We start from the raw sequence: 9,318 nt of genomic DNA, 5'->3' as shown, positions 1-9,318 counted from the left end.
CGCGTAGAAATGCTTAGGAAAACAGCGGATTTGTGGTTGTTTTATGTGTATTTTCCTTCTGTCTGCAAAGTGGTGTCAGGTTTAACATCCTATAAAATGTGTCGGGGTTTATGGGGTTTAAATAAAAGAGGAAGTCACTTCCTCCAGTGAAAGGCGAGAAGTTTCCGCGGACGCAGCTCTGCGCTCGGAGGATGTGTTTATACTCCCAGAATTGCGTGGACATTTTATATGCGGTTTCCACAAGGTGTGTGATACCAGTTTATTACGCCGTACATCGGAGGTGTGCAGGCGTTATCCAGACACTGCAGAAATGATTTGTTTTCGTTACCATGAATTTTAATTGCGTTTATGACCCAGGAGCGTCGACCGGGAAAGAGATATCGCTGGTTTCTGGACGGTCAAAGGTTTTCCACACTTTCATGTTTTATATTCTGCTGCAAACAGTGCAAAACGCTACTGGGAGCGCCGCCGCCTTCTTGTTGTCTAACCGAGGCCAGTGACGTCACAACCATCGGGCACATGGTCTCGGAACAGCCAAACTTCATCATGTGAGGTGGAAGAATACGAATGAAGTCCGTCTGTCCACTCCAAAGCAAAGAGGTGGACGTCCAGGCAAAATATCGGAGTCAACAAGTCTGCTCATCACAAGGTCTATCAGTTCTGGCACGACAGTGGAGGCGGCTCGTACGCTTCGTCATAGTGAGATCACAGATGTCCATGCAAGCGCCGTGCGATGCACATTACACAAGTCTGGAATGGTGGCACAAAAAAGGTGAAGAAGCCTCAACTTCAATATCGTCATAAGAAGCGTCGGCTCGAGATTCTAAAAAAGTGTGGACAGTAAAAGATTGGAAACTGGTGATTTGGAGCGATGGGACGAAAGTCAATAGATTGGGCTCTGATGGGTGCAAATGGGTCTGGGAGAAACAAGGGAAAAGGGGGCTAACGGATCGAGAAACTGAAGGAACTGTCAAGTTCAGTGGAGGAAGCCTGAGGATATGGGGTTGTTTCACAGCCAAAGGTGTTGGATACTTGACAAGGATCAATGGTGGTCTCAGTGCTGAACTATACAGTATGGGAGTATCCTACAAGATGAGTTACTTCTTACACTCGAGTACTATGGGTATAAAAAGGACAATATAGTGTTCCAGGAGGACAACGAACCAAAGCATAGGTCGAGATTGGCAAAGAAATGTTTCAATGACAATGAAGTAGAGGTGCTGAATTGGCCCCCACAGTCCCCAGACCCAAACCCAATCGAACACATGTGGGTAGAGCTGAAGAAAAAGCTGTATTCGTACCCAAGTGAGTCGATCAGTATGCACCAACATTGGGAACGTGTAGAAGAGACCTAAGAACAGATTTCAGTTGAGAAATGCTTGAATCTGATTGAGAGCATGTCCAGAAGGACTCAAGCAGTGCTGAAAGCCAAAGTGGATTTATAAAATACTAATAAAATAACAAAAATAAAAATGTAGACTTTTAGGAGCAAAACAGTAACAATTCAGTCACATGGCAAGAATCTGCATAACTAATCATATGCAAATTGTCGTAAGTCCAATTTATCTATGAGATAGCCAAGATGATTGTCTATAAAATGATGGGAGTCTCAGGTTCAAAGCTGTAGTGGATGGTGAGATATGGAGCCTGAAAGTCAGAAGTTCAAACATTGTTACCCTTTTGCTCATCTGTGTAGATATATTTTTATAGACAGATAGATAAATAGATAGATAGATAGATATTAGATAGATAGATAATAGATAGATAGATAGATAGATAATAGATAGATAGATATTAGATGATAGATATGAGATAGAAGATAGATATGAGATAGATAGATATTATATAGATACTAGACTGATAGATATTAAATAGATAGATATAGATAATTTGTCTCTATTGTATTTTTCAAAGCCAAAACTTTAAAGAACTCAATCTCTTTGAAAACTAATTTGCTAAATCCTTCTTTTCTTCCGGCAGACACCCCCTCCCCTCCAGCAGCTTCTCCCCCATGTATTTAATGCTCTGTCTCCTATTACCAAAGCTGAAACAAATCATTATAACTCAAAGGACACGTAAAATGTAACAAACAATGCACTGTCCCAGAACCCCCACTAGCCACCATCCCAGAGTGCTGTCCCAGAACCCCCACTATCCACCATCCCAGAGTGCTGGCTTAGAACCCCCACTATCCACCAACCCAGAGTGCTGGCTTAGAACCCCCACTATCCACCATCCCAGAGTGCTGGCTTAGAACCCCCACCATCCACCATCCCAGAGTGCTGGCTTAGAACCCCCACTATTCACCATCCCAGAGTGCTGGCTTAGAACCCCCACTATCCACCATCCCAGAGTGCTGGCTTAGAACCCCCACTATCCACCATACCAGAGTGCTGGCTTAGAACCCCCACTATCCACCATCCCAGAGTGCTGGCTTAGAACCCCCACTATCCACCACCCCAGAGTGCTGGCTTAGAACCCCCACTATCCACCATCCCAGAGTGCTGGCTTAGAACCCCCACTATCCACCATCCCAGAGTGCTGGCTTAGAACCCCCACTATCCACCATACCATAGTGCTGGCTTAGAACCCCCACTATCCACCATCCCAGAGTGCTGGCGTAGAACCCCCACTATCCACCACCCCAGAGTGCTGGCTTAGAACCCCCACTATCCACCATCCCAGAGTGCTGGCTTAGAACCCCCACTATCCACCATTCCAGAGTGCTGGCGTAGAACCCCCACTATCCACCACCCCAGAGTGCTGGCTTAGAACCCCCACTATCCACCATCCCAGAGTGCTGGCTTACAACCCCCACTATTCACCATCCCAGAGTGCTGGCTTAGAACCCCCACTATCCACCATCCCAGAGTGCTGGCTTAGAACCACCACTATACATTATCCCAGAATGCTGGCTTAGAACCCCCACTATCCACCATCCCAGAGTGCCGGCTTAGAACCTCCACTATCCACCATACTAGAGTGCTGTCCCAGAACCCCCACTATCCACCATCCCAGAGTGCTGGCTTAGAACCCCCACTATCCACCATCCCAGAGTGCTGGCTTAGAACCCCCACTATCCACCATACCATAGTGCTGGCTTAGAACCCCCACTATCCACCATCCCAGAGTGCTGGCGTAGAACCCCCACTATCCACCACCCCAGAGTGCTGGCTTAGAACCCCCACTATCCACCATCCCAGAGTGCTGGCTTAGAACCCCCACTATCCACCATTCCAGAGTGCTGGCGTAGAACCCCCACTATCCACCACCCCAGAGTGCTGGCTTAGAACCCCCACTATCCACCATCCCAGAGTGCTGGCTTACAACCCCCACTATTCACCATCCCAGAGTGCTGGCTTAGAACCCCCACTATCCACCATCCCAGAGTGCTGGCTTAGAACCACCACTATACATTATCCCAGAATGCTGGCTTAGAACCCCCACTATCCACCATCCCAGAGTGCCGGCTTAGAACCTCCACTATCCACCATACTAGAGTGCTGTCCCAGAACCCCCACTATCCACCATCCCAGAGTGCTGACTTAGAACCCCCACTATACACCATCCCAGAGTGCTGGCTTAGAACCCCCACTATCCACCATACCAGAGTGCTGTCCCAGAACCCCCACTATACACCATCCCAGAGTGCTGGCTTAGAACCCTCCACTATACACCATCCCAGAGTGCTGTCCCAGAACCTCCACTATCCACCATCCCAGAGTGCTGGCTTAGAACCCCCACTATCCACCATCCCAGAGTGCTGGCTTAGAACCCCCACTATCCACCATCCCAGAGTGCTGTCCCAGAACCCCCACTATCCACCATACCAGAGTGCTGGCTTAGAACCCCCACTATCCACCATCCCAGAGTGCTGGCTTAGAACCCCCACTATCCACCATCCCAGAGTGCTGGCTTAGAAACCCCACTATCCACCATCCCAGAGTGCTGGCTTAGAACCCCCACTATCCATTATCCCAGAATGCTGGCTTAGAACCCCCACTATCCACCATCCCAGAGTGCCGGCTTAGAACCCTCACTATCCACCATCCCAGAGTGCTGTCCCAGAACCCCAACTATCCACCATACTAGAGTGCTGTCCCAGAACCCCCACTATCCACCATCCCAGAGTGCTGGCTTAGAACCCCCACTATCCGCCATCCCAGAGTGCTGGCTTAGAACCCCCACTATCCACCATACCAGAGTGCTGTCCCAGAACCCCCACTATACACCATCCCAGAGTGCTGGCTTAGAACCCCCACTATCCACCATCCCAGAGTGCTGTCCCAGAACCTCTACTATCCACCATCCCAGAGTGCTGGCTTAGAACCCCCACTATCCACCATCCCAGAGTGCTGGCTTAGAACCCCCACTATCCACCATACCAGAGTGCTGTCCCAGAACACCCACTATCCACCATACCAGAGTGCTGGCTTAGAACCCTTACTATCCACCATCCCAGAGTCCTGTCCCAGAACCCCCACTATCCACCATCCCAGAGTGCTGTCCCACAACCCCAACTATCCACCATCCCAGAGTGCTGGCCTAGAACCCCCACTATCCACCATCCCAGAATGCTGGCTTAGAGCCCACACTATCCACCATCCCAGAGTGCTGGCTTAGAACCCTCACTATCCACCATCCCAGAGTGCTGTCCCAGAACCCCCACTATCCACCACACCAGAGTACAGTCCCAGAACCCCTACTATCCATCATCCCAGAGTGCTGGCCTAGAACCCCCACTAATTAACATCCCAGAGTGCTGGCTTAGAACCCCCACTATCCACCATCCCAGAGTGCTGGCTTAGAACCCCCACTATCCACCATCCCAGAGTGCTGGCTTAGAACCCCCACTATCCGCCATCCCAGAGTGCTGGCTTAGAACCCCCACTATCCGCCATCCCAGAGTGCTGGCTTAGAACCCCCACTATCCGCCATCCCAGAGTGCTGGCTTAGAACCCCCACTATCCGCCATCCCAGAATGCTGGCTTAAAACCCCCACTATCCACCATCCCAGAGTGCTGGCTTAGAACCCCCAGTATCCACCATCCCAGAGTGCTGGCTTAGAACCCCCACTATCCACCATCCCAGAGTGCTGGCTTAGAACCCCACTATCCACCATCCCAGAGTCCTGGCTTAGAACCCCCAGTATCCACCATCCCAGAGTGCTGGCTTAGAACCCCCACTATCCACCAACCCAGAGTGCTGGCTTAGAACCCTCACTATCCACCATCCCAGAGTGCTGTCCTAGAACCCCCACTATCCACCATACCAGAGTGCTGTCCCAGAACCCCCACTATCAACCTTCCCAGAGTGCTGTCTTAGAACCCCCACTATACACCATCCCAGAGTGCTGGCTTAGAACCCCCACTATCCACCATCCCAGAGTGCTGTCCCAAAACCCCCACTATCCACCATACCAGAGTGCTGTCCCAGAACCCCCACTATCCACCATCCCAGAAAGCTGTCCCAGAACCCCCACTATCCACCATCCCAGAGTGCTGGCTTAGAACCCCCACTATCCACCATCCCAGAGTGCTGGCTTAGAACCCCCACTATCCACCATCCCAGAGTGCTGTCCTAGAACCCCCACTATCCACCATACCAGAGTGCTGTCCCAGAACCCCCACTATCCACCATCCCAGAGTGCTGTCCCAGAACCCCCACTATCCGCCATCCCAGAGTGCTGGCTTAGAACCCCCACTATCCACCATCCCAGAGTGCTGGCTTAGAACCCCCACTATCCGCCATCCCAGAGTGCTGGCTTAGAACCCCCACTATCCACCATCCCAGAGTGCTGTCCCAGAACCCCCACTATCCACCATCCCAGAGTGCTGGCTTAGAACCCCCACTATCCACAATCCCAGAGTGCTGGCTTAGAACCCCCACTATCCACCATCCCAGAGTGCTGGCTTAGAACCCCCACTATCCACCATCCCAGAGTGCTGGCTTAGAACCCCCACCATCCGCCATCCCAGAGTGCTGGCTTAGAACCCCCACTATCCACCATCCCAGAGTGCTGGCTTAGAACCCCCACTATCCACCATCCCAGAGTGCTGGCTTAGAACCCCCACTATCCACCATCCCAGAGTGCTGGCTTACAACCCCAACTATCCACCATCCCAGAGTGCTGGCTTAGAACCCCCACTATCCACCATCCCAGAGTGCTGGCTTAGAACCCCCACTATCCACCATACCAGAGTGCTGGCTTAGAACCCCCACTATCCACCATCCCAGAGTGCTGGCTTAGAACCCCACTATCCACCATCCCAGAGTGCTGGCTTAGAACCCCCAGTATCCACCATCCCATAGTGCTGGCTTAGAACCCCCACTATCCACCAACCCAGAGTGCTGGCTTAGAACCCTCACTATCCACCATCCCAGAGTGCTGTCCTAGAACCCCCACTATCCACCATACCAGAGTGCTGTCCCAGAACCCCCACTATCAACCTTCCCAGAGTGCTGGCTTAGAACCCCCACTATACACCATCCCAGAGTGCTGGCTTAGAACCCCCACTATCCGCCATCCCAGAGTGCTGGCTTAGAACCCCCACTATCCGCCATCCCAGAGTGCTGGCTTAGAACCCCCACTATCCACCATCCCAGAGTGCTGTCCCAGAACCCCCACTATCCACCATCCCAGAGTGCTGGCTTAGAACCCCCACTATCCACCATCCCAGAGTGCTGGCTTAGAACCCCCAGTATCCACCATCCCAGAGTGCTGGCTTAGAACCCCCACTATCCACCAACCCAGAGTGCTGGCTTAGAACCCTCACTATCCACCATCCCAGAGTGCTGTCCTAGAACCCCCACTATCCACCATACCAGAGTGCTGTCCCAGAACCCCCACTATCAACCTTCCCAGAGTGCTGGCTTAGAACCCCCACTATACACCATCCCAGAGTGCTGGCTTAGAACCCCCACTATCCACCATCCCAGAGTGCTGTCCCAAAACCCCCACTATCCACCATACCAGAGTGCTGGCTTAGAACCCCCACTATCCACCATCCCAGAGTGCTGTCCCAGAACCCCCACTATCCACCATCCCAGAGTGCTGGCTTAGAACCCCCACTATCCACCATCCCAGAGTGCTGTCCTAGAACCCCCACTATCCACCATACCAGAGTGCTGTCCCAGAACCCCCACTATCCACCATCCCAGAGTGCTGTCCCAGAACCCCCACTATACGCCATCCCAGAGTGCTGGCTTAGAACCCCCACTATCCGCCATCCCAGAGTGCTGGCTTAGAACCCCCACTATCCACCATCCCAGAGTGCTGTCCCAGAACCCCCACTATCCACCATCCCAGAGTGCTGGCTTAGAACCCCCACTATCCACCATCCCAGAGTGCTGGCTTAGAACCCCCACTATCCACCATGCCAGAGTGCTGGCTTAGAACCCCCACTATCCGCCATCCCAGAGTGCTGGCTTAGAACCCCCACTATCCACCATCCCAGAGTGCTGGCTTAGAACCCCCACTATCCACCATCCCAGAGTGCTGGCTTAGAACCCCCAGTATCCACCATCCCAGAGTGCTGGCTTAGAACCCTCACTATCCACCATCCCAGAGTGCTGTCCTAGAACCCCCACTATCCACCATACCAGAGTGCTGTCCCAGAACCCCCACTATCAACCTTCCCAGAGTGCTGGCTTAGAACCCCCACTATACACCATCCCAGAGTGCTGGCTTAGAACCCCCACTATCCACCATCCCAGAGTGCTGTCCCAAAACCCCCACTATCCACCATACCAGAGTGCTGGCTTAGAACCCCCACTATCCACCATCCCAGAGTGCTGTCCCAGAACCCCCACTATCCACCATCCCAGAGTGCTGGCTTAGAACCCCCACTATCCACCATCCCAGAGTGCTGTCCTAGAACCCCCACTATCCACCATACCAGAGTGCTGTCCCAGAACCCCCACTATCCACCATCCCAGAGTGCTGTCCCAGAACCCCCACTATCCGCCATCCCAGAGTGCTGGCTTAGAACCCCCACTATCCACCATCCCAGAGTGCTGGCTTAGAACCCCCACTATCCGCCATCCCAGAGTGCTGGCTTAGAACCCCCACTATCCACCATCCCAGAGTGCTGTCCCAGAACCCCCACTATCCACCATCCCAGAGTGCTGGCTTAGAACCCCCACTATCCACCATCCCAGAGTGCTGGCTTAGAACCCCCACTATCCACCATGCCAGAGTGCTGGCTTAGAACCCCCACTATCCGCCATCCCAGAGTGCTGGCTTAGAACCCCCACTATCCACCATCCCAGAGTGCTGGCTTAGAACCCCCACTATCCACCATCCCAGAGTGCTGGCTTAGAACCCCCACTATCCACCATCCCAGAGTGCTGGCTTAGAACCCCCACTATCCACCATCCCAGAGTGCTGGCTTAGAACCCTCACTATCCACCATCCCAGAGTGCTGGCTTAGAACCCCCACTATCCACCATCCCAGAGTGCTGGCTTAGAACTCCCACTATCCGCCATCCCAGAGTGCTGGCTTAGAACCCCCACTATCCACCATCCCAGAGTGCTGGCTTAGAACCCCCACTATCCACCATCCCAGAGTGCTATCCCAAAACCCCCACTATCCACCATACCAGAGTGCTGGCTTAGAACCCCCACTATCCACCATCCCAGAGTGCTGGCTCAGGTTCTCTCTTACAGTATGTATGTGGAAGCGCAGAAGTTCCTATAGTGGCGATTGTCACGCGGCTTTCTCAGAACTGATATAAGAGAATAAAACAATTCATTGATTTGCAGAGCTAATAATGGACATTCCCTGATGACTATAAATGTAGCTGATGGAATGATATTATTATACTCCCTGTAGCGTCCTCCTCCTGACGCTGAGCTCTCGGCTCATACATCCACACACTCTTCTAGAAGCTGAGCCCCCTCCTCGTGCAGCATATTGAACTTGTCACAACTGAATGGACACTGAAGATAAATAATTCCACATTTGTAAAGCCATCGATCTTCAGTGTCACTGCACTCAGCCGCCCCTAGCCCTTCAAAGAGAGAACAAGGACCCTACATATTGATTCCAGCCCTGAGCCCCCAACACACAAGACCCCACACTCAATTGTTACATGGCTTCATACACCCCCCCCCCCCCCCCCCCCCCCCCCCCCTATATACAAGAGCCCAACAATCAGCAGCAGTACAGACCATGCACATTGGGGGCTTCACTACATCTCCTAGCAGTACAGACCGTGCAGTGTACACATGGGGGGCTTCACTACATCTCCTAGCAGTACAGACCATGCACATTGGGGGCTTCACTACATCTCCTAGCAGTACAGACCGTGCAGTGT

The sequence above is a fragment of the Bufo bufo genome, chromosome 6 (assembly GCF_905171765.1).
Source record: "Bufo bufo chromosome 6, aBufBuf1.1, whole genome shotgun sequence".
Lineage (NCBI taxonomy): Eukaryota > Metazoa > Chordata > Amphibia > Anura > Bufonidae > Bufo > Bufo bufo.
This window is presented reverse-complemented; position numbering follows the sequence as displayed.